Source organism: Haematobia irritans, chromosome 3, assembly GCF_050003625.1.
Source record: "Haematobia irritans isolate KBUSLIRL chromosome 3, ASM5000362v1, whole genome shotgun sequence".
NCBI classification, from domain to species: Eukaryota; Metazoa; Arthropoda; class Insecta; order Diptera; family Muscidae; genus Haematobia; species Haematobia irritans.
The window spans coordinates 208088638-208112571 of record NC_134399.1 but is presented as its reverse complement, the minus strand read 5'-3'; the positions used below and the strand labels follow the sequence as shown (position 1 = coordinate 208112571).

At 26.4% G+C, this 23934-nt stretch overlaps 1 protein-coding gene across 3 annotated transcripts in view; it reads right to left on the bottom strand.

The window, feature by feature from the left end:
- Positions 1-23934, bottom strand: part of LOC142231792 (3',5'-cyclic-AMP phosphodiesterase-like) — a 769719-nt gene that overhangs the window by 733664 nt on the left and 12121 nt on the right. For all 3 annotated transcript variants that reach the window (XM_075302431.1, XM_075302430.1, XM_075302432.1), the window contains exon 2: positions 5120-5501. The gene's annotated coding sequence lies outside the window, so the exon portion shown is untranslated. The remainder of the gene's footprint in view (positions 1-5119; positions 5502-23934) is intronic.

The following is a 23934-nucleotide window of genomic DNA, read 5'->3' as shown; positions in this document are numbered from 1 at the left end:
TAACAAAAATCTTATTTTGCACAGTTTGATGAAATTTTTGTGGTTATTAAACGTTTCTTCATGGCCTAAAACAATAATTATTTTTTTTTTTTAGTTTAGTTATTTATAGAAAATTTAGTCAAAATTGTATTTTTATAGAAATATTTGCTTAAATTTTATATTATAGAAAATTTTATCAGCATTTTATTTCTATGGGAAATTTTGTCAAAATTTTATTTCTATAGAAAATTTTTTCAAACTTTTATTCATAAAGAAAATCTTGTCAAAACTTTGCCAAAATGTTATTTTTAGAAAATTTTACCAACATTTTATTTCTATAGAAAATTTTGTCAAAATTTTATTTCTATAAAAAATTTTGTAAAAAAAATTTTCTATAGAAAACTTTCTCACAATTTTATTTGTATAGAAAATTTTGCCAAAATTTTATTCCTATAGAAAATTTTGTCAAAATTTTATTTCTTTAGAAAATTTTCTCACAATTTTATTTCTATAAAAAATTTTGTAAAAAAAATTTTCTATAGAAAACTTTCTCACAATTTTATTTCTATAGAAAATTTTGCCAAAATTTTATTCCTATAGAAAATTTTGTCAAAATTTTATTTCTTTAGAAAATTTTCTCACAATTTTATTTCTATAGAAAATTTTGTCAAAATTTTATTTCTATAGAAAATTTTGTCAAAATTTTATTTCTATAGAAAACTGGGTCAAAATTGTATTTTTATAGACAATTTTGTCAAAACTTTGTTAGAGAAAATTTTGTCCAAATTTCATTTCTATAGAAAAGTTTGTAAATTTTTTTTTTTGATTTTTTATTTAGTTTAATTCTAAATCGGGCTTTAAATTTTATTTCTATAGAAAATTGTGTCAAAATTTTATTTCTATAGAAATTTTTACCTAAAGATTTTCGTTTTTTTTTGTTTAATTTTTATTATATTTTTTTAACCTACAGTACGGTTATCGATGTTTGGGAGAGATATTTGAGAAATTTCTTTAATCTGTAACAGTGATGTCAACTACACATCACTGAACCCACACTGAAAATGTATTGTAGTTAGGTCAAAGATTTCATGTCTTTAAAATACGAATGCCCATTTTGCTTAGCATAGAAGACGCGTTTTCTCTAAAGCGTTTTTCCTTGTCCAAAAGTCAATAAACTTTTCAATGAGTTCGTATTGTCCTTATAATTAAGTGATTAGACTTAAACATGGGTATCATAAAATGAAAGAAAAAATTTTTGGGCTAAGGTCGACTTGACTTTAATAATTCAGATAAATTCTTTAAAATTAATGAAATTGTCTTTAAATTTATTGTATTTTTGCATCATGACTACAAAGCAAAAAATCGTTCAAATATAGGACATGTTTTTCAACACTTTATTTCAAAGAGGTTTTTTTTACTTGAAACATAGCAAAATTTCTATTGGAAGTCGAGTCTGAATTTGGAAAATAAAGTTGTCGTTAACTCGTTATTTCTATAGAAAATCGAAAAATTTCTCAACATTTTATTTCTATAAAAAATTTCGACAAAAATTTTCTCAAAATTTTATTTCTATAGAAAATTTTCTCAAAATTTTATTTCTATAGAAAATTTTGTCAAAATTTTATTTCTGTTGAAATTTTTGTCAACATTTTATTTCGATTGAAAATGTTTCCAAAATTTTATTTGTATCGAAAATTTTCTCAAAATTTTATTTTTATAGACAATTTTGTCAAAACTGTTAGAGAAAATTTTGTCCAAATTTCATTTCTATAGAAAATGTTGTTATTTTTTTGGGATTTTTTAGTTTAATTCTAACTCGGGCTTTAAATTTTAATTCTATAGAAAATTGTGTCAACATTTTATTTCTACAGAAAATTTTGTCAAAACTTTACTTCTATAGACAATTTTGTAATAATTGTATTTCAACAGAAAATGTTGTCAAAATTTTATTTCTATAGAAATTTTTGCCTAAATTGTAGTCCTATTGAAAATTTTGTCAAAATTTTATTTCGATAGAAAACTTTGCCAAATTTTGTCAAAATTTTATTTCGATAGAAAACTTTGCCAAATTTTGTCAAAATTTTATTTCGAAAGAAAACTTTGCCAAATTTTGTCAAAATTTTATTTCTATAGAAAATTTTGTCAAAATTTTATTTTTATAGAAAATTTTGTCAAAATTTTATTTCTATAGAAAATTTTGTCAAAATTTTATTTTATAGGAAATTTTGTCAAAATTGTATTTCTATAGAAAATTTTGTCAAAATTTTATTTCTATAGAAAATTTTGTTAAAATTTTATTTCAATAGAAAATTTTACCAAAATTTTATTCCCATAGAAAATTTTGTCTAAATTTTATTTCTATAGAAAATTTTGTCAAAATTTTATTTTTATAGAAAATTTTGTCAAAATTTTATTTCTATAGAAAATTTTGTCAAAATTTTATTTTATAGGAAATTTTGTCAAAATTGTATTTCTATAGAAAATTTTGTCAAAATTTTATTTCTATAGAAAATTTTGTTAAAATTTTATTTCAATAGAAAATTTTACCAAAATTTTATTCCCATAGAAAATTTTGTCTAAATTTTATTTCTATAGAAAATTTTGCCAAAATTTTATTTCTTTCGAAATTTTTCCAAAATTTTGTTTCTTTCGAATTTTTGCCAAAATTTTATTTCTACGGAAAATTTTGTCAAAATTGTATTTCTATAGAATATTATTTCTGTAGAAAATTTTGTCAAAATTGAATGCTATAAAAAATTTTGCAGGATTTTATTTCTATAGAAAATTTTGTCAAAACTTTATTTCTATAGAAAATTTTGTCAAAATTTTATTTCTATAGAAAATTATGTCAAAATTGTATTTCTATAGAAAACATTTTCAAAACTTTATTTTTATAGAATATTTTGTATATATTTTATTTCTATATAAAATTTGGTCAAAACTTTATTTCTATAGAAAAGTTTGCCAAAATTTTATTCCTATAGAAAATTTTGTATACATTCTATTTCTATAGTAAATTTTTTATACATTTTATTTCTATAGAAAATTTGGTCAAAACTTTATTTCTATAGAAAATTTTACTCAAATTTTATTCCCATAAAAATTTTGTCAAAATTTTTTTTTTCTCTAGAAAATTTTAACAAAATTTTATTTCTACAAAAATTTTAACAAAATTTTATTTCTATAGAAAATTTTATTCTAGAGCAAATTTTATCGAAGTTTTATTTTCGTAATTACAACATTCCTCATCAGCATCATCTACTTGCAGCAAAACTATCAACCAATTATCAGAATAAATTCGGGTAATTCACTCAACTCAAAGTGAACTACACATGAACCTCCCGAAAAAAAGGTTTTTGATAGTCGGCTACTGCCTAAGCAAAAATGCAAGCATAAATAAATTTGACAAGCATACTTGTCCTCTGTTGGTTAAGCTACACTTGTAGTTTAGTCAATGCATAGTTTTAAGCTGAAATCAAAACAATAATAAAAATTTTATTTCTATAAAAAAAATTGTCAACATTTTATTTCTATAGAAAATTTGTCAATATTTTATTTCTATACAAAATTTTGTCAAAATTTAATTTTTATAGGAAATTTTGTCAAAATATTATTTCTATCAAAAATTGTGCTAAAATTGTATATCTCTAGAAAAATTTATCAACATCTTCATAAAACAAATTATTATTAAAAAAAACTTTAATAAAACAAATTTTTAGACAGTGATACAATTTCTATTTAAATCCATAGCGCAGTTTCTTTTAGTGTGAGCACAAAACAAACAAAAATATATATAATCGATGTCTATAAATGCCAGACGGTCATTTACAACATATGTTTTTATGGCAATATTTGCCCAAAAGAATGTTCATTTTTTTCATACTTAATTATAAGCGCTAATGTGTTTTATAGGTCTGTTAATGAGTTATAATCCCATTTCAATAGCAGGAAACATAAGCATAAAATTCAACATTAAATTTTATATAGAAATGTGTATTCAATGTATGTTATTATTGCACTTTATGTTATTTGATAACGGAGATAAAAGAAAAAAAAAAGAAAAAAATTGTGTTTACTAAATAATTCATAATTACACAATAACACAATATAATCTCAGTAATAATTTCACCAAGATATTCATTTTGTAAATGATTTTAAATCGAATTGGGAAAATTATTGTTATTGATTTTTTTTTTTATTTAAAAATGTAGACAACAAAAAATATAAATAATTCTTAATTTACAATTACACAATATAATCTCACTAATCATTTGACCTAGATTTTTTTTCTTAATGGCAATTATTTTCCTAATAAAAAAATTCAAACGTCATTATTATCTAACTTTTTTTTTTGTTCATGATAATAATAACTTTTTTATTTAAAAATGTAGACAAAAAATATAAATAATTCTTAATTTACAATTACACAATATATTCTCACTAATCATTTGTCCTAGATTTTTTTCTTAATGGCAATTATTTTCCTAATAAAAAAATTCAAACGTCATTATTATATAACTTTTTTCTTTTTTGTTCATGACTAACGCATACACAGTTTAATAGGTTTCCTTGAAATAAATGTTTTATAGAATTAACAAATATTTCAAGACAAAAAGAGACAATTGTACTTAAATGAATTAAATATAAATTTATAGTTATGTGGTTTCATGGAATTTCGAAATGATTAATATTTTATGGAATTAATAATAAATTGAAATAAATTATATATATGGATATAATATGTTCAACTCAATTCAATAAAATATAAATAATATATAAATTTTTATTTTATTTATTTATTTAATCAGGTAGTAAAATAATAGTAGATTTTTTTTCATCTTTTTACAAAAAAATATAATATATAAATAAATTTTAATAGGGAACAAACTTTTCATCAATTGTGGATACATGTATAACAATTTTTTGTGAGAATTTTAGACAATATTCCATAATACTTTTGAATTTAGAAAGTAATTGTCACACAAAGAAAAAGTTTTATTTATTGAAATAAAATATAAACCGTAGGTATTGTTAAGCTTTTATTTTCTTAACCACTCAAGAGTTGTATATATATATTCCAAATTCCATGAAAACACCATTTAAAAATGTATAAAAAATATTAAAAAAAAATAACACTTACCTTGACCAAAGAATATTTGGAGTATCTTCAACGCTTACAAGTATTTCAATAAAACTCCTTCAACAATTATTAGCGAATAAAAATTTTTATATCTTTAACAACACTCTATTACATCAAACAAAAATTTTTTGGAACTTTTTTCTGGGAACTTTGTATTGAATTTCTATAGATATTGGCATTCACTTAATTTTTTGGCATTTAATCAACAACTTTTTTTTCTAGAAATTTTTCGTACGAATTATTTCACTTGTTTCTTTTTTTATTATTTTTCTTCTCTGCGGCTTTTAAGGCTCTTGTCTGCCACGAATGCCTGTGATTAAATTTCTTCTTTTGTTACTTTTTGTATTATTAGGGGAAAAATTCGCATGTGTAAATCAACCTGCTAATTGAAAAAAAAAAACAAAATAATTAATTTCTTCTTTTACCCACTTACACTTTACAATTTCACTTTCTGCACAATATTTTATATTTTTTTTCTTCTTTATGGACACCTTTTTGTTTTTGAGTTTTTTTTACTCTCCTGTAGTTGTGGACTCTCAGGTATTTTTTCATAATTATATTTTTAAATATTTATTTAGTTAAAGTAAACATAAAATGGAAGAAAACGAATTTCCAATGAAAAGGAAAACAACAACAAACAGAACAAAAACAAAAAGATTAACGACAATGAAATGGACAGATGACCATCATCCACAAAGCCTACCACACTGTTGGTTCTTTTTAATTTAACGGCTTAACTTCAACACTCTCACCACACTCTCACTCTCATACACCCAACAGACATAGCAAGCCTAAGGCTTTCAATGTTAACGAAAGTTCTCTGAGTGTTGGAGGTAAGAATGAGTTTTACGTTGGCCTGACAATGTTTGAATATCTCCCCCCCCCTTCATTTTGTTTTAATCCATGTCCTCGGTAATGTTATGAATATTTATTTGTTGCTGTTTAGGTTCTAATTTACATTTGCACTAATAAACGTCTTCCTATTTACCATCCCTTTGGTATTTGCATAATTTGTTGTTATGTTGTTTTGCCTTTTTCCAATATCTCTTTATTATGTTTGGGAGAGATATTTGAGACGTTCTTTAATCTGTAACAGTGTTGCCAAATGTAGAGCAATTATACCGATGTATTTTCCAGAATGCTTTTAGTTTTAAAAGTTTTGATTTTAAAAATTTTTATATTATTTATTTATTATACCCTCCACCATAGGATGGGGGGTATATTAACTTTGTCATTCCGTTTGTAGTACATCGAAATATTGTTCTAAGACCCCATAAAGTATATATATTTTAGTCCGTCCGTCTGTTGAAATCACGCTAACTTCCGAACGAAATAAGCTATCCAATTGAAACTTGGCACAAGTAGTTGTTATTGATGTAGGTCGGATGGTATTGCAAATGGGCCATATCGGTTCACTTTTACGTATAGCCCCCATATAAACGGACCCCCAAATTTGGCTTGCGAGGCCTCTAAGAGAAGCAAATTTCATCCGATCCGGCTGAAATTTGGTACATGCTAATAACCATGCAAAAATTGGTCCACATCGGTCCATAATTATATATAGCCCCCATATAAACCGATCACCAGATTTGACCTCCGGAGCCTCTTGGAAGACCAAAGTTCATCTGATTCTGTTGAAATTTGGTACGTGGTGTTAATATATGGCCTCAAACTCCCTTGCAAAAATTGATCGATATCGGTCCATAATTATATAGGTCTCATATAAACCGATCCAAAGATTTGACCTCCGAAGCATCTTGGAAGAGCAAAATTCTTCCCATTCGGTTGAAATTTGGTACGTGATGTTAGTATATGGTATCCAACAACCATGCAGGAATTGGTTCCTATCAGTCCATAATTATATATAGCTTCCATATAAACCGATCGCCAGATATGACCTCCGGTGCCTTTTGGAGAAGCAAAATTCATCCGATCTGGTTGAAATTTGGTACATGGTGGTAGTATATGATATTTAACAACCATGCCAAAAGTGGTCCATATCAGTCCACAATCATTTATAGCTCCCATATAAACCGATCCCGAGATTTGGTTTAAGAGCCTCTTGGAGGAGCAAATTTCATCCGAGTGAGTTGAAATTTGTGGATGACAGTCTTTCGTAGAAGTTTCTACGCAATCCATGGTGGAGGGTACATAAGATTCGGCCTGGCCGAACTTACTGCCGTATATACTTGTTTTCACTTGCTAAAGAAAATTTATTAGTTTCAAGGAAAAAATTGGAGTTCAAAATTGCAAAAAATTCTTTAGTACCATACGAAGTTACGATAAATCTTTTTTATGTAAATATTTAATGACAGCACGCATTTCTAATTTTTCCATTGTAAAAAAAATGTGGATGCGTCTTTTTTGAACACCTGTTTCTATATAAACGAAACAATATTTACCATGAGTTCATAACAGAGATGTATGTTTCCAAAACACTTAACTTTTTTCTGTTTATACCGCGCTTTTTGTGCTAGGCTAAGAAGTTTCCGAACTGCCCTCGTATTATTGGTAAAATTTAGAAATTTTAAGAAATTCTGAACTATTTTGTGGTAGACACAAATTTAGTGAATAGTTATGCATCATTTGGTTATAATCCCAGCAAAAACAATTGAAAGTTGTTCCACAAACATTTCTTTTAAAGCCCATCCCAGAATCCCCCATCGAGTTTTTTTCAACTTCCGATGCAGTCCTTTTAGACAAGTGCACAAACATTTCTTCTAAAGCGCATCTTGGGATCCCCCAATGATTTTTTTCTACTTCCGACGCAGTCCTTGTGGACAGGTATTAGAAAGAACGCAATCAGGCTATATTAAGTGCAAATTTTGTACAATTAAAATTTACAAAAAAATAGAAAACTAATAAAAAAACTAAAAAAAAAAATAGAAATTAATAAAAAAAGTAAAAAAATAATAAAAAAAAAATAAATAAATTTCATCCCCGCTGGGATTTGAACCTGTGCCGTTTGACTTTTTCGCTTCCATGGAAGTTCTTTTGAGAAGATTTTGCAAATTACGAGAATTTTTAATTTTTTTGTTGATTTTTAATGGAAAAAATATTTTTATACGAAAATATATGCATATACATAAAAAAATATTTTTTTAGAAAAATATTTGATAAAATTACCGCTGGTGAGATTTGAACCTGCGTTTCTTATTTTTTCGTTCATACTAATAAAGAACATCTCGAGAAGCAATTAAAATGTTATTCTTTGGTGTCGTATTACGATCATATCACAAACATTTGAATTTACCTTTCGACGCTTTATGTTCAATGGCGTTTGTGGCTGAGTGTGCTAAGGCGTTCCGTTATGGTGCCAGCAAACCCAGGTTCAATCCCGGGTCGGAGCGAAAAAGTTTTTCAAATTGTAAAAATTAGATAATAGGAATATAATTGTGTAATAAAACATATGGATGAAAAAAAAAGTGAAATTGGTTGGAAAAAAAAATTTTTTTTTTGCTTTTTAAATTTCTTCATTCAAATTAACTTCCAGGGCACAACTTCTAAAGCAATGCAAAGGATCCAAAAATGGAGTACTTCCGTCCTTTGGAGATGATCCAAGTTTGCACGACTTCCGGATCACAGATTGGGGATCCAAACTACTTTTTTGGAAGCTCTTTTTTTGCTGGGATGTTTTCCCGTTTTTAGATAATGCGAACTTAAGCCGCCCTCTTACATGGATCAAAAAAAATATATATTTTTCACGTGTACAATTTCCCCACAAAATCGTCAAAATGCCAACAAAAAAAATGGCAATATCTACATCATAGCAATCAAGGATATTGTTTGGTTTGTTGGCTTTAACTTTGTTATTGTTTTTCTTATTCTCCCATTCTCCTTGAGAATATTTAATTCACTCACTCATTCGCTTAATAAATAAATTATGTTGAATGATTAAACACAAAAACAAACGAATATATCCTTAAGGTTGTCGTCAATGCTATAGTGGAATTAGTTAAGGGGTCGGAAATAGACTATGTTCAAAAAAGAAAAAAAAGGGTTAACACAGCCAAGGGCCACGGAAAAAGGGACCATCTTACTTCAACAGACACATACATACACAAAATTCATGTAGACAGGAACAAAGCGGAAATCTAACAACAACAAAATGAATAACGACCATTAGAAGCTCATAAATAAAAAACGGAAACAGGTGAGACACGTGCTGAGTGTGTTTTGTATTAAAGGCAGAGAGAGAGAGAGAGAGAGCGCGCGAGAAAATAACTGGTGAGCTGGCAATAAATGAGAAAGAGTATCTCTATTGTGGACTATTTTGGGGTCTGTGGGTTCTATGCATTGAGGTCAAGATTTTAATGTTAAGGTAAATTCCTTCAACCATGTCCGTAACTGGTGGGGTCAAAGCAATGCTGTCTTTCAAACGTACAACTTTGTGTAACAAATGAATGCCTGATGGCGGCCTTTGGGACAAAGTTCAAATTAATGATTGCCTTGTTTGGGATACTTAAAATTTCAGAGAGATGTTTATGGCAGATATTTGATTATGAATGCAGCAAGAACATTGCTTTTGATTATTTAAAAATTGCATGTTAAATATAATTTAAAGGAAATTCTGATAGAACTTTAAATAATTTAAAAAAAAAAATTGAGAAAAAAATTATAAAATAAATAAAAAATAAGTAATAAAAATATAAAAGTGTTAAAACGAAATCGTTATGAAATTTTTTGTAATTACACAGAAAAAATAAAAAATGAACTATCTCGTTCGAAAATTGAACTAAATTGAATTCCAAATTTTGAGATTAACCCCCATATTCATAAAAGTTAACGTAAACTTTATACCTACTATTACCATACAAACTCATTCGATAAACTGTCAGTAAATTATTATAAATATGGACATAATTCAATTAATGAACAAACATTAAAAATGAACAAAACAAACATTAAAATAAAGAAAAACATAAAACTTTCTGATATATTTGGATTTTCAACTACCTAATACTACTAAATTCATCAACTAAAAATTCATTAACTAAAAATAAAGAAAAAACTTAGCCGCCAGAGCCATTCCCACGTTGTGGTTCCTTCTTAGTATTTTTTAAAGAGTACGAAAAACTTCTTCTGGTTTAATTTACATTAAACTTATTTGTATGGTAATGAAATTTTAATGGAATTTAGTTCGTAAAATTTTTGAGACATACTTGAAAAATTCTTTAGCCTTGGGAAAATTTCTTAAAAATTTTTAAAAATAAAATAAAATAAAAGAATATAAATTTTTGTGCAATAAATATAAGTTAATTTTAGCACAAATTTTTCAAATGAATTTTTCTATTTTATACACACAAAAAAAAATTTTTCTGATTCAATCACGAAATAAATTGATCCAATTAATTTTTAATTGAAATGTCTTCAATCACAGAAATGATAGTATCAATTAAAAAATTAATTGAAGGTCAATTAAAAAATTAATTGATTCAATTAATTCAATTAATTGATACTATTAATTTTCGTGATTGATTTTTGTTTCAATTAAAAAATTTGTTGATTCAATTAAATTTTTAATTGAATATTTTTTAAAACTCAATTAAAATTTTAATTGGAAAATTTTTCGTGAAATTTTTTTCTGTGTACTCGTACACACAAAAAGAGTAGTATTCTTTTCTGAAACGTTCTTCGAATGCAAATAAATAAGCTTACGATATTGTCACACTGGCAAATATTTGATAGAAATCAAAAACGAATTAGTCTTTACAGTCACTCTAGCTAACATTTTTTGCTCATATTGGATATATAACATCACGAGAGTAGTAATTTCCAAATGACATCCCGATATTTTAAAAATAGTATTGGAAAAAAGTTTGACACTAGGCCAAAAGTTTAGTTTAATTTTTTCATATACACAGAAAAACATTGAATTTCCCCCAAAAATTTTAAAAATTTTTATGTGGAAATATATTTTTTTATTTAATTAAAATGTTATTTGATAAATAATAATAAAAGTGAAATAAATAAAATAAAAATAACAAGTATATACGGCCGTAAGTTCGGCCAGGCCGAATCTTTTGTACCCTCCACCATGGATTGCGTAGAAACTTCTACAAAAGACTGTCATCCACAATCGAATTACTTGGATTGTGGTATCTTAAAACTTCTTAACATCGCTTTCTAAATTGTGAGTTAGTCCATACGTGGTATATATTATACAAAAAAGTTATGTATAGTTAAGTGTACAAATAATTACGAATCGATATGGACTTTTTGCACGGTACGTAGAGAGCCAGAATTGAAATAGGGGGTCGCTTATATGGGGGCTATATACAATTATGAACTTGATATGGACCAATTTTTGTGTAATTGGAAATCGATTTATCTGAGGGATATATATATATATATATATATATATATATATATATATATATATATATATATATATATATATATATATATATATATATATATATATATATATATATATATATATATATATATATATATATATATATATATATATATATATATATATATATATATATATATATATATATATATATATATAACTATAGACCGATATGGACCTAGTTAGGCATGGTTGTTAACGACCATATACTAGCACAATGTACCAAATTTCAACTCACTCGGATGAAATTTGCTCCTCCAAGAGGCTCCAAAACCACATCTCGGGATCGGTTTATATGTGGCTATATATGATTATGGACTGTTATGGACCACTTTTGGCATGGTTGTTAAATATCATATACTATCACCACGTACCAAATCTCAAGCAGATCAGGTGAATTTTGCTTCTCCAAAAGGCACCGGAGGTCAAATCTGGGGATCGGTTTATATGGGAGCTATATATAATTATGGACTGGTAGGAACCAATTCCTGCATGGTTGTTGGATACCATATACTAACATCACGTACCAAATTTCAACCGAATGGGAAGAATTTTGCTCTTCCAAGGGGCTCTGGAGGTCAAATCTGGGAATCGGTTTATATGGGGCCTATATATAATTATGGACCGATAACGACCAATTTTTGCATGGGAGTTTGAGGCCATATATTAACACCACGTACCAAATTTCAATTGAATCAGATGAATTTTGGTCTTCCAAGAGGCTCCGGAGGTCAAATCTGGTGATCGGTTTATATGGGGGCTATATATAATTATGGACCGATGTGGACCAATTTTTGCATGGTTGTCAGAGACCATATACAAACACCATGTAAAATCAACAAAAAAACTAAAACTAAAAAACTTCTCAAAAGAACTTCCATGGAAGCGAAAAAGTCAAACGGCACAGGTTCAAATCCTATCGGGGATGAAATTTATTTATTTTTTTTTTTACTTTTTTATTAATTTTTTATTAATTTTCGATTTTTTTTAATTTTTTTATTAGTTTTCTATTTTTTTTTTTTTGGTAAAATTTAATTGTCCAAAATTTGCACTTAAAATAGCCTGATTGCGTTCTTTCTAATACTTGTCCACAAGGACTGCATCGGAAGTAGAAAAAAATCATTGGGGTATCCCAAGATGCGCTTTAGAAGAAATATTTGTGGACTTGTCCAAAAGGACTGCATCGGAAGTTGAAAAAAACTCGATGGGGGATTCTGGGATGGGTTTTAAAAGAAATGTTTGTAGAACAACTTCCAAATTTTTTTGCTGGGTGACTTTTTTGTATTTCAATTAAAAATTAATTATATTTAATATTGATATAATTAATTTTTAAGTAAAATACAAAATAAAATCAAGTAAGAATTTACGTGAAAATTTTTATATTTTTAACTTAAATATGAACCTTTATCAATTAATATTGTAATTAAACAAAAAAATATTTTTACTTAAAAAACACTTTCGAATATTCAAACTATTTTTCCCCAAAAAAAAAACAATATTTTTGTCTAGGTGGAAATATATTCTTTTTATTTAATTAAAATATTAATTGGTGAAGGTTCATGTTTTAATTGAAAATATAAACATTTTCAATTAAATTATTAGTTGATTTTATTTTTTATTTTGATTAAAATTAATAATATCACTTAATTTTTTTGAATTCAAATTCAAGTAACTTTTCCATAAGAAATATTTTGGTGATATTTTTTTCTGTCTTGGTAGTAAATTTTTAATTCACTCTTATCTACCTACTTCGACATCTATCTACAAATATCATAGTCGCTTCTAAGACTACCATTTTAAAATGTATATCAAACTGGATGACTTCCCTTAGATTCCTTTTAATAGGACTCCCTTAAAAATAGATATTCGAATATATCTAAAAATATTTATTTATAAAAAAAATATTTGATAACAATCTCCCTTTGACATTGGTCACGCCATTTTGTTTTAAAGGCATGATACTGATACAAATTCAAATGGTCAAAAAAAAGCTTCAGTGAAACGTTCAACATGTCAGCACTACCATGAAGATTATTTTTGATTGACAGCCAGGTATTTCAAGGAGGCTGGTGAGTGAATGTATGTATTTTTTTGTGTATTTTACGAGCAATGGTGCTTTTGCTATTTTTGTTTTCATTTCACTGGGTTTATGGGTAACATAAACTTATCATACGATATATGTATGTGGTAAAAGCATAGAGATGCGATGGTTTTATTTTTTTTTTTTTTTTCGAAAGACAAATATTCTAAGTTTATTTATGGGAAAATTATTGTCCTGAAAATCCAATAAAAAAAATGTATAAAATATATCAAATTAGTAGGACTTAATTAGAAGAACTTTAATTTTTGTAATATTATATTTTAAATATTACAAGAAAATGCAATTTTGAAGAATTTTTCAGAATTATTAAATAAATTTCCAATTTTCAAAATTTTTGTACAAAAATATGACTTAGGTTCATTTGATGCACGCATCATCGCGTTGTATAATGCGTGGTTTCATTTCGATATACTTAAGGCATTTTCATTGTTGATCTATCAAAATTGTGCCAAAATTAAAAATTTCCGTCTGTCAGACAAAGACAAATTTTTGCTGTGCGTATTTTATTTAAACTTTCAATTATCTTCCCAATGGCCAACTAACATTATGGCAAAGGCATAAACAAAAATACCTAAATGATAATATTCTTTCGCTATTTACATATAATTTTTCGGAGGGAACAACTGTCATCTCATGAGATATTTTAATGTTATTTACGAAAAAAAGCCTCAGACCGTAAAGTACACAATGTTTTTTAAATTTGATGATAAACATTTGTTTGGCATACGAATGAATTTAAGGGGGGCCTAAAGATGATATGCAATATGATTTTCAGGGTGAAATTTTCTTTTTGGCAAACAACAGATTGTATGCATTTAAAAATGGTCTTTTATCAAGTGGTTAGGAATACATTCTATGTCAATATCCATTACTTGTGAAATAAAGGAAAAGTGTCTACTTTTGGTAGACCAAAGAGGCCGTTGCCAAAATTTTATTTCTATAGAAAATTTTGTCCAAATTTTATTACTATAGAAAATCTTGTCACAATTTTATTTTTATAGAAAATTTTGTTAAAATTTAATTTCTTTATAAAATATTGTCAACATTTTATTTCTATAGATTTTTTTTTCAAAATTTTGTCAAAATATTATTTCTATAGAAAATTTTGTCAAAATTTTATTTCCATAGAAAATGAAAATTGTATTTCTATATAAAATGTTGTTAAAATTTTATTTTTAATCTATTTATTTCTATGGACAATTTTGTTAAAATTGTATTTCTATAGAAAATTGTATTAAAAATTTTATTTCTGTAGAAAATTTTTTACAGAAATAAAATTTCTATAGAAAATTGTAAAATTCTATAGGAAGTGTTGTCAAAATTTTATTTCTATAGAAATTTTTGTCAAAATTTTATTTCTGTAGAAAAATACTGTCAAAATTTTGCTTCTATAAAAAAATTTTGTCAAAATTTTATTTCTATAGAAAATTTTGTCAAAATATTATTTCTATAGAAAATTTTGTCAAAACTTTATTTATATAGAAAATTTTGTCAAAATTTTATTTCTATAGAAAATTTTGTCAAAATTTTATTTCTATAGAAAATTTTGTCAAAATTTTATTTCTATAGAAAATTTTGTCAAAATTTTATTTCTATAGAAAATTTTGTCAAAATTTTATTTCTACAGAAAATTTTGTCAAAATTGTATTTCCATAGAAAAATTTGTAAAAATGTTAGTTCTATAGAACTTTTGGTCCAGATTTTATTTCCATAGAAAATTTTGTCAAAATTTTATTTCTATAGAAAATTTTGTCAAAATTCTATTTCTAATGAAAATTTTGTCAATATTTTATTTCTATAGAAAATTTTGTCAAAATTTTATTTCTATAGAAAATTTTGTCAAAATTTTATTTCGATATAAAATTTTGTCAAAATTTTATTTCTATAGAAAATTTTGTCAAAATTGTATTTCCATAGAAAAAGTTGTAAAAATGTTAGTTCTATGGAATTTTTGGTCCACATTTAATTTCCATAGAAATTTTTGTCAAAATTCTATTTCTATAGGAAATTTTGTCAAAATTTTATTTCTATAGAAAATTTTGTCAAAATTTGTACGGTGACTTGCAGAACGAAAAGCATCACACGAACTCACATACAAAATCCCAGAAGATAGTTAGTGGCACTAACCGAAATATTGGAAATAAATATTAAAACAAATCAATAATCGATTGTTTCTATGACCTCAAGCCGAACAAAATTAATAATAAAAATTTTATTTCTATAGAAAATTTTGTCAAAATTTTGCTTCTAAAAAAAATTTTGTCAAAATTTTATTTCTATAGAAAATTTTGCCAAATTTTATTTCTATATAAAATTTTGTCAAAATTTTATTTCTATATAAAATTTTGTCAAAATTTTATTTCTATAAAAAATTTTGTCCAAATTTTATTTCTATAGAAATATTTGTCAAAATTTTATTTCTATAGAAAATTTTGTCAAAATTTTATTTCCATAGAAAATTTTGTCAAAATTTTATTTCTGTAGAAAATTTTTTACAGAAATAAAATTTCTATAGAAAATTTTAAAATTTTATAGGAAGTGTTGTCAAAATTTTATTTTTATAGAAATTTTTGTCAACATTTTATTTCTATAGAAAATGTTGTCAAAATTTTGCTTCTATAAAAAAATTTTGTCAAAATTTTATTTCTATAGAAATTTTTGTCAAAATTTTATTTCTATAGAAAATGTTGTCAAAAATGTATTTTTATAGAAATTTTTTTCAAAATTTTATTTCTAGAGAAAATGTCAAATTTTATATCAATAGAAAATTTTGTCCAAATTTTATTACTATAGAAAATTTTGTCACAATTTAATTTTTATAGAAAATTTTTTTAGAATTTTAATTTTATAAATAATTTTGTCAAAATTTTATTTCTATAAAAAATGTTGTCAAAATTTTATTTGTATATAAAATTTTGTCAAAATTTTATTTGTATTTTATTTGTCAAAAGTTTATTTCTATAGAAAAGTTTGTCAAAATTTTCTTTTTATAGGAACTTTTTGCAAAATATTATTTCTATAGGAACTTTTTGCAATTTTTTTTTATAGAAAATTTTGTCAAAATTTTATTTCTATAGAAAATTTTGTCAAAATTTTTTTTCTATAGAAAATTTTGTCAAAAATTTTTTTTCTATAGAAAATTTTGTTAAAATTTTATTTCTATAGAAAATTTTGTCAAAATTTTATTTCTATAGAAAATGTTGCCAAGATTTTATTTCTATAGAAAATTTTGTCAACACTTTTATTACTATAGACAATTTTGTCAAAATTTTATTTCTATAGAAAATTTTGTCAACACTTTTTTTCTATCGAAAAATTTGTCAAAAATTTTTTCTATAGAAAATTTTGTCAAAAATGTGTTTTTATAGAAAATTTTGTAAAAATTTTATTTCTATAGAAAATGCTGTAAAAATTTTATTTCTACAGAAAATTTTGTCAAAATTTTATTACTATAGAAAATTTTGTCACAATTTCATTTTTATAGAAAATTTTGTTAGAATTTTAATTTTATAAAAAATGTTGTCAAAATTTTATTTCTGTAAAAAATTTTGTTAAAATTCTATTTGTATATAAAATGTTGTCAAAATTTTATTTGTATTTTATTTGTCAAAATTTTATTGCTATAGAAAAGTTTGTCAAAATTTTATTTCTATAGAAAGTTTTGTCAAAATTTTATTTCTATAGAAAATTTTGTCAAAAAATGTTTCTATTTTTATAGAAAATTTTGTTAAAATTTTATTTCTATAGAAAATGTTGTCAAAATTTTATTTCTATAGAAAATTTTGCCAACATTTTATTTCTATAGAAAATTTTGTCCAAATTTTATTTTTATAGAAAATTTGGTAAAATTTTATTTCTATACAAAATTTTGTCAAGATTGTATTTCTATAGAAAATTTTTCAAAATTTTATTTTTATAGGAACTTTTTGCAAAATATATTTCAATAGAAAATTTTGTTAAAATTGTGTATTTCTATAGAATATTTTGTCTATAGAAAATTGTTGAAGTACCTCTTAGTTGGAGAGGAATATTTTTCAAAATCTACCAAACAATCAACAATTCTACCAATCTTTCAAGCAGTAAAAAATCTACAATTTGTGGTAGAATTCTACCAACTGTGGCAACCGTTTCCGCATATCCGATATCAGTGGTAACGCTTATGGTTCGTATCAATTTTGTGCAAACAGGGCATCAGGTATTTTTCTTATATTTTTCCTTTGGGTTTGTATAGTTGTAATTTCAGCTCAGCACCATTTAGCTCTTCCTTGCCTCTAACGAAAGTCAAATGAACCCGCAGAAAAATGTGAACGATTTCTTTTTATAGCGAATTCAATTTTGAGATATTTTTTCTTAATTCAATTATTTTTTGACGGGAACTAAAAATGAGAAAAACTGATGATAAAATATATCACCCAAAATTTCCCAATAAAAATTTTAATTGAATTTAAAAAAATATATTCATTCAATTGGCTTAACATTTTTTTAATTGAAACAAAAATCAATCACAAAAATTAACTGTATCAATTAATTTGTTAATTAGAACAATTAATTTTTTAATTGAAATTGGTGACTGATACTATAATTTCTGTGATTGAAGATATTTCATTTAAAATTTAATTGAATCCATTAATAACGTGATTGAAGAAAAGAAATAACATATTGTTTTGTGTGTACAAAGGAAGTACACAATTTTTCTAAATTAGAATATAGTTCGTATATTCCTAAAATGGGGAAGGTTACTGGAATTGCGTTCATGAGTTTCCGAAATGTGTACATTTTCCTTACATTGTGTCTGTCTTGAACGTTGCACTAAAGACATTTTCAGAATTCTTTTAACCCCAATTTTTTCCCTTCAAAATATGAAATTTCCATAAAACAGAAATAAATATTTGATTAAAAAATTTATTGTTTGAAATAAATTTTTATTTAAAAATTAAAAAAAAAGATTTCCATTACTTTTTTAGCTGACTTAGTCTTCCGAGTTTGATTAAAAAGTTAATTGTATCAATTAATTTTTTAATTGAAAAATTTTTTCAACTTCAATCAACTTTTCAATTGGATATATTTTTTGGTGATATTTTTTTCTGTGTAGTTTAAATTTGCTAAATATATACAACAGTTTCCTTCCTATTGGGGTAATTATTTTAGCATACTTTAAATATATCAAAATGATATTTTCTATCCCCATTATTACATTGATATCTGAGATCAATAATAAATATTATATTTAATTAGTTTTCATGTTAGCCTGATACCGAAACAGGCGATTAACGTCCAAATGCATGATATTGTAATTTTACAATTAATTATTTTTCGAGCTTTATGGACAAATTCCTTGATATAATTTGTTCATAAAGCTCGAAAAATAATTAATTGTAAAATTAAAATATTATTTTTAATAAATAATAAAATTATAGACTTAAATTTTTGTGTCATGTGGCAATTAGTAAAATTTTTTAGTTAAGATTTTATATAATAAACCTAATTTTTTGTTCATTGTGAATCCACTTTTTTATGGCTGAATATGAAGGAAATATGAATCGAACATTTTATTATTTCATTATAAAATATATTTAAAATTTTCCCATTTTTATTTTCAATTTCAGCAAAGTTCCCAAAACTTTCACATTCTCATTTTATTCTCTATCATAACATAACAAATAATCTTCCATAAAGCCTTTGGTGTTATCCTGTGAATCTGCTAAAACTTTCCCCAGGCATTTGTGAAATCCTTCTAGCCATTAATCCTTCATCCATACATCCATCAATCTTGGCTAAGTACTTGGTGGCCCTTTAACTCTTAAGAGTCCAATCAGATAATTGCTATGAGCTTTTCAAGTATGTGTTATTATGCTATTATCGTGACTGGTGGGGGTATTCAAACACACGCACACACCAACATACACTCTCTTTCAAAGAGTCATATGACTTTAGTGCATTCAGTAGTATGGCTCAATAAAGGATCTCAAGGATTTAAATTGCATTTCGATTTCAATTTCAATTTGACGATTTGTGTCATTTGCCAGATCTTAGCATAATTAATTAAAAGTTAGAAAGTTTGCACGATAGAGCGTCGCAATGAATGTTAAATGATAAGTTCCTATGATTAAGCCATAAGGAATCAAGCAAATGACATTTTAACCCTTTCACTACCGATGTCCACTTAGAAGGACATTCGAAAAAGACACGAAATTCTATTTTCCCTCTTAGTTTCGGTTTATTTCTCGATGCTATTTTAAAGTAGAGGCTTTAGTCTAAATAACCTATAAATATTGCCCATATTGGTGAGGTCTAAAATGCATTTTTAGTAAACTTATTTAACAAGAAACGAAAAATACGAAAATTTGAGACAATTTTTGTACTGTATGTTTCTAGTAAATGGACATTTATAAAAAAAACTATAGCTGATACTTTTACGGGATCTTTTTTGTATTTTTCCTAACACTTTGAAAGATATTGTAGGCCAAATAGCGCTTATTTTCGTAAGGCCATTTGGTCACATTTCAAGAATCAAATTTTCAGAACAAGCTCATATAGCTCTTGAAGTAATTGAGGTAGGTTTTCAAAATGACAATTTTTGTTCTACATGCTGTTAGTACAAGTAAAAATAGAAGAAAAATAGAAGTTTTTATCATTAGGTTTATTTCAGTAGTGAAAGGGTTAATACAGCTTTTGGTTGTATGAAATAATTTGGCTGCAATTGCACTGAAAAAATATTGGTTATCCTAAAATGAAAGAAAATTTTGTTTGACTAAGGTCACGGATACCTCAAAGTAAAAAATTTTCCCTTAATTCGAAAAAAAGCTTTAAACCAAAGATGCTAAATCGTCAAAATAATTCTTAGTCTATATTTGAAGAGTTTTTATCCTAAATCTAAAGATTCAATATTTCAGAGAACTAAAGGACGATTTCTTTAAATCTAAAATGCTTTACTTGTTTACTTTAAGGAACATTTGCCTTACTTCAAAGACCTGCGACTTTATCAGGGGGACGGAAATTTCGAAAAATTGTGTTTTAAATTTAATAAAAAAGTATTTTGATGCAAAAATTATACACATTATTTTGATTAAAATTTTATTATTTTAAAGACATTTTTCCTTAATATTTTGTAAATTGTGTAATCTTTAATATTACGTAAATATTTTGTTCAGTGCATGTTTAAAATAATTTACAGACAGTTTATAAAAGGACTTCTAAATGTAGGTTTAATGTTTTTTTACTTTTATTGTACATAAGGGTTCTTAACATTAAATTTTTTTCTCATTTTAAAACGTCTAAAATTTGAAAGTCTGAGTGTCGAAATTTTGACTTTTCCAAATTAAAAAAAATATATACAAAAAAATCCAAAAAAATAGAAAAGTGGACTTTTCTAATTTGAAACCCCCGTATATACATAATTTATTTAGTTTGTAAACAAATAACATGCGTGTAATAATTAAATTTAATTTAAAAGTAATTTTTTTTTTTAATTTTAAAAAAAAGTCTTAGGATCGAAAAATCTATTTTTTTTAATTTCAAATAATATAATAATCAATTCTTCCAAATTTCCAATAAGTCGAAAAATCGAAAAATAAAAATAAAATTTTTAATCTATATATATAATTCAATTATGTTTGTTTATTTGTTTGTTTGTACTCGTATGTTCCGGGTAAGCACGGAAACGGCTGAATCGATTTTCTTGAAACTTTCAGAGGTCGTAGGGGGCGCTCATGTGGTGAAAATATGGTACCACATTTTTCGATACCTGATCGCGGAGGGGGACCTTCCCAGTGAATAAACTAATGGCGATTTCGATTGGGAAAAAAGGTGCAACATTCCCGAAATTAATTGCCAAATATAAAGGACACTGTCATAGATTTTGGATCATGTATCCCTCACAATATTATGAATTAACAATAACTTTGGAATGACACTATTATTTGAGCGAAAATACAATGAGGGAAAAAGTAGTGTAACCCCAGGCCAACATATTTTTTGCGAAACGAAAACGCCCTAAAATTCACTGATTTACTTGAGATTTACAGCGAACATGCCGTGGGGTTATGCCCGACTTTTTGAAAATTGGACCAAAATTATCCAAGTTGCTTGAAATTTTCAGGGAACGTTGAAGGGGCGTCTAGACAAAGAAGGGCTAGTTAATTTTCCGATATTTGGTCTGAGAGGGGGACTCCCCTTTTGCCCGACAGTGAAAACAAAACTAAAATTCTCCGACTAAAATTTTACGGAAAAACTGGGTGAGGTTATGAAATTTATATCAGGTGCCTGATTTTTTTGATACTTGGTCCGGGAAAAATAAAAGGGCAAAGGGAAACATACGCCTCTTCTTAATTACAGAGAAACAATTAAACATTTCCAATTTACTTGGAATTTACAGAGGATGTTATGAAATTAATATTGGAGGAGGTTATGAAATTAATATTGGATACCTGATTTTGTGATATTTGGACGGGAAGAGGCTACTAATTTGCTTGACATTTTCGATATTTGGTCGGGGAGGTGGAACCCCCTCTAGAACTGAAAAACTAAAATTCTCAAATTTTCTTGAAATTTACAAAGGTCGTGGGGGAAGGTTATGAAATATGATGTTTGGGTACTCGGACGGGGAGGGAATCTTCTCCTTGTCCTACTTTTGAAGGATAGTTTCTATATTTCTAGATGTTATCCACTTTTGTTATTGTCGATATTTTATTGGGGAAAGTGACGTCCCTTTAAAAAAAATAGAGCAAAATTTAACCTTCTCCGATCTACTTGAAATTCACATAGAACATGGCAGGAGGTGCTTAAATGAATACAGGGTACATGATTTTTCGATATCTGGTTGGGGACGGGGAATAGTGAAATAAACTTTGGCGATTTACTTGGAATATATAGGGAGCCACCGTGGTGCAATAGTTAGCATGCCCGCCTTGCATACACAAGGTCGTAGGTTCGATTCCTGCGTCGACCGAACACCAAAACGTTTTTCAGCGGTGGATTATCTCACCTCAGTAATGCTGGTGACATTTCTGAGGGTTTCAAAGCTTCTCTAAGTGGTTTCACTGCAATGTGGAACGCCGTTCGGACTCATCTATAAAAAGGGGGTCCCTTGTCATTGATCTTAACATGGAATCGGGCAGCACTCAGTGATAAGAGAGAAGTTCACCAATGTGGTATCACAATGGACTGAATAGTCTAAGTGAGCCTGATACATCGGGCTGCCACCTAACCAAACCTATGGACCTTTGGGTACGTTGTGAAATTAATATAGAGTACGTAAGTTTTGGATATCAGGTCAGGGTGTAGCGAAGGTGTTAAAAGGGTTCCTTCTGTCCGATTTTTTGAAAATTGAAAGTAGAGGGTTGTCCGTAAATGGGAACTCGGTACATAATTTAATGATTTTTGCACAGGCTTCTGCCAGACTTTTTTAAGTTAAGTAACGTAGTGTATGCATCATTTTCCGGTATATGTTCGGGAAAGGTATGTTCTCCGTGTCCAGCATTTTAACAAATGTTATTGTGGTATTTTTTTTTTTTTTTTGAGTACGTTTGCTTTTTGCGATTTATTAGACGGGAGATTCAGAGATTCTTTGTATGTGGCTTAAATATAACGATTGATTTTCCGATATGTTGAGGAAAAGGATAAAATTCCTTGACAAACCACACTTAAAATTCACAGGAAATGTAAAAAAAAATTGTTCTACTACTTGAATACAGAGCATAATAAAAAAAATCGACTTTTGTCAAGACGGACCGTTTTACATCTGCATATTCGCCGTATTTCTGTATATAAACAAAAAACAAGTTGTCCGATTTGTTTGAAAGAATTCAAATCTTTTCGAATTTGTTTTCAGCTCAAAGGATATGGCTGACTAAGTTAACGCAAAATGTTCCTACAAATATGCTTCGGAAGGCGCAGCAAAGCGTCTTCCATTCTCTTCTTTCTCACCCCCCTTATTACTTTGAATTCTGAGACCAATAACCTCCACAAAAAAAAAAAAACAATACCACAATTGCCACAAAAAAAAACATGTAAGGAAAGTCTAAAGTCGGGCAGGGCCGACTATATTATACCCTGCACCACTTTGTAGATCTAAATTTTCGATACTATATCACATCCGTCAAATGTGTTGGGTGCTATATATAAAGGTTTGTCCCAAATACATACATTTAAATTTGATAGACTTTTACAAAATCTATAGACTCAAAATTTAAGTTGGCTAATGCACTAGAGTGGAACTCAATTTTAGTAAAAAATATGGAAAATATTTAAATCTTAAGCAACTTTAAGGAAACTTCGCAAAGGTTTATTTATGATTTATCGCTCGATATATATGTATTAGAAGTTAAGGAAAATAAGAGTAATTTTTACAACTTTTCG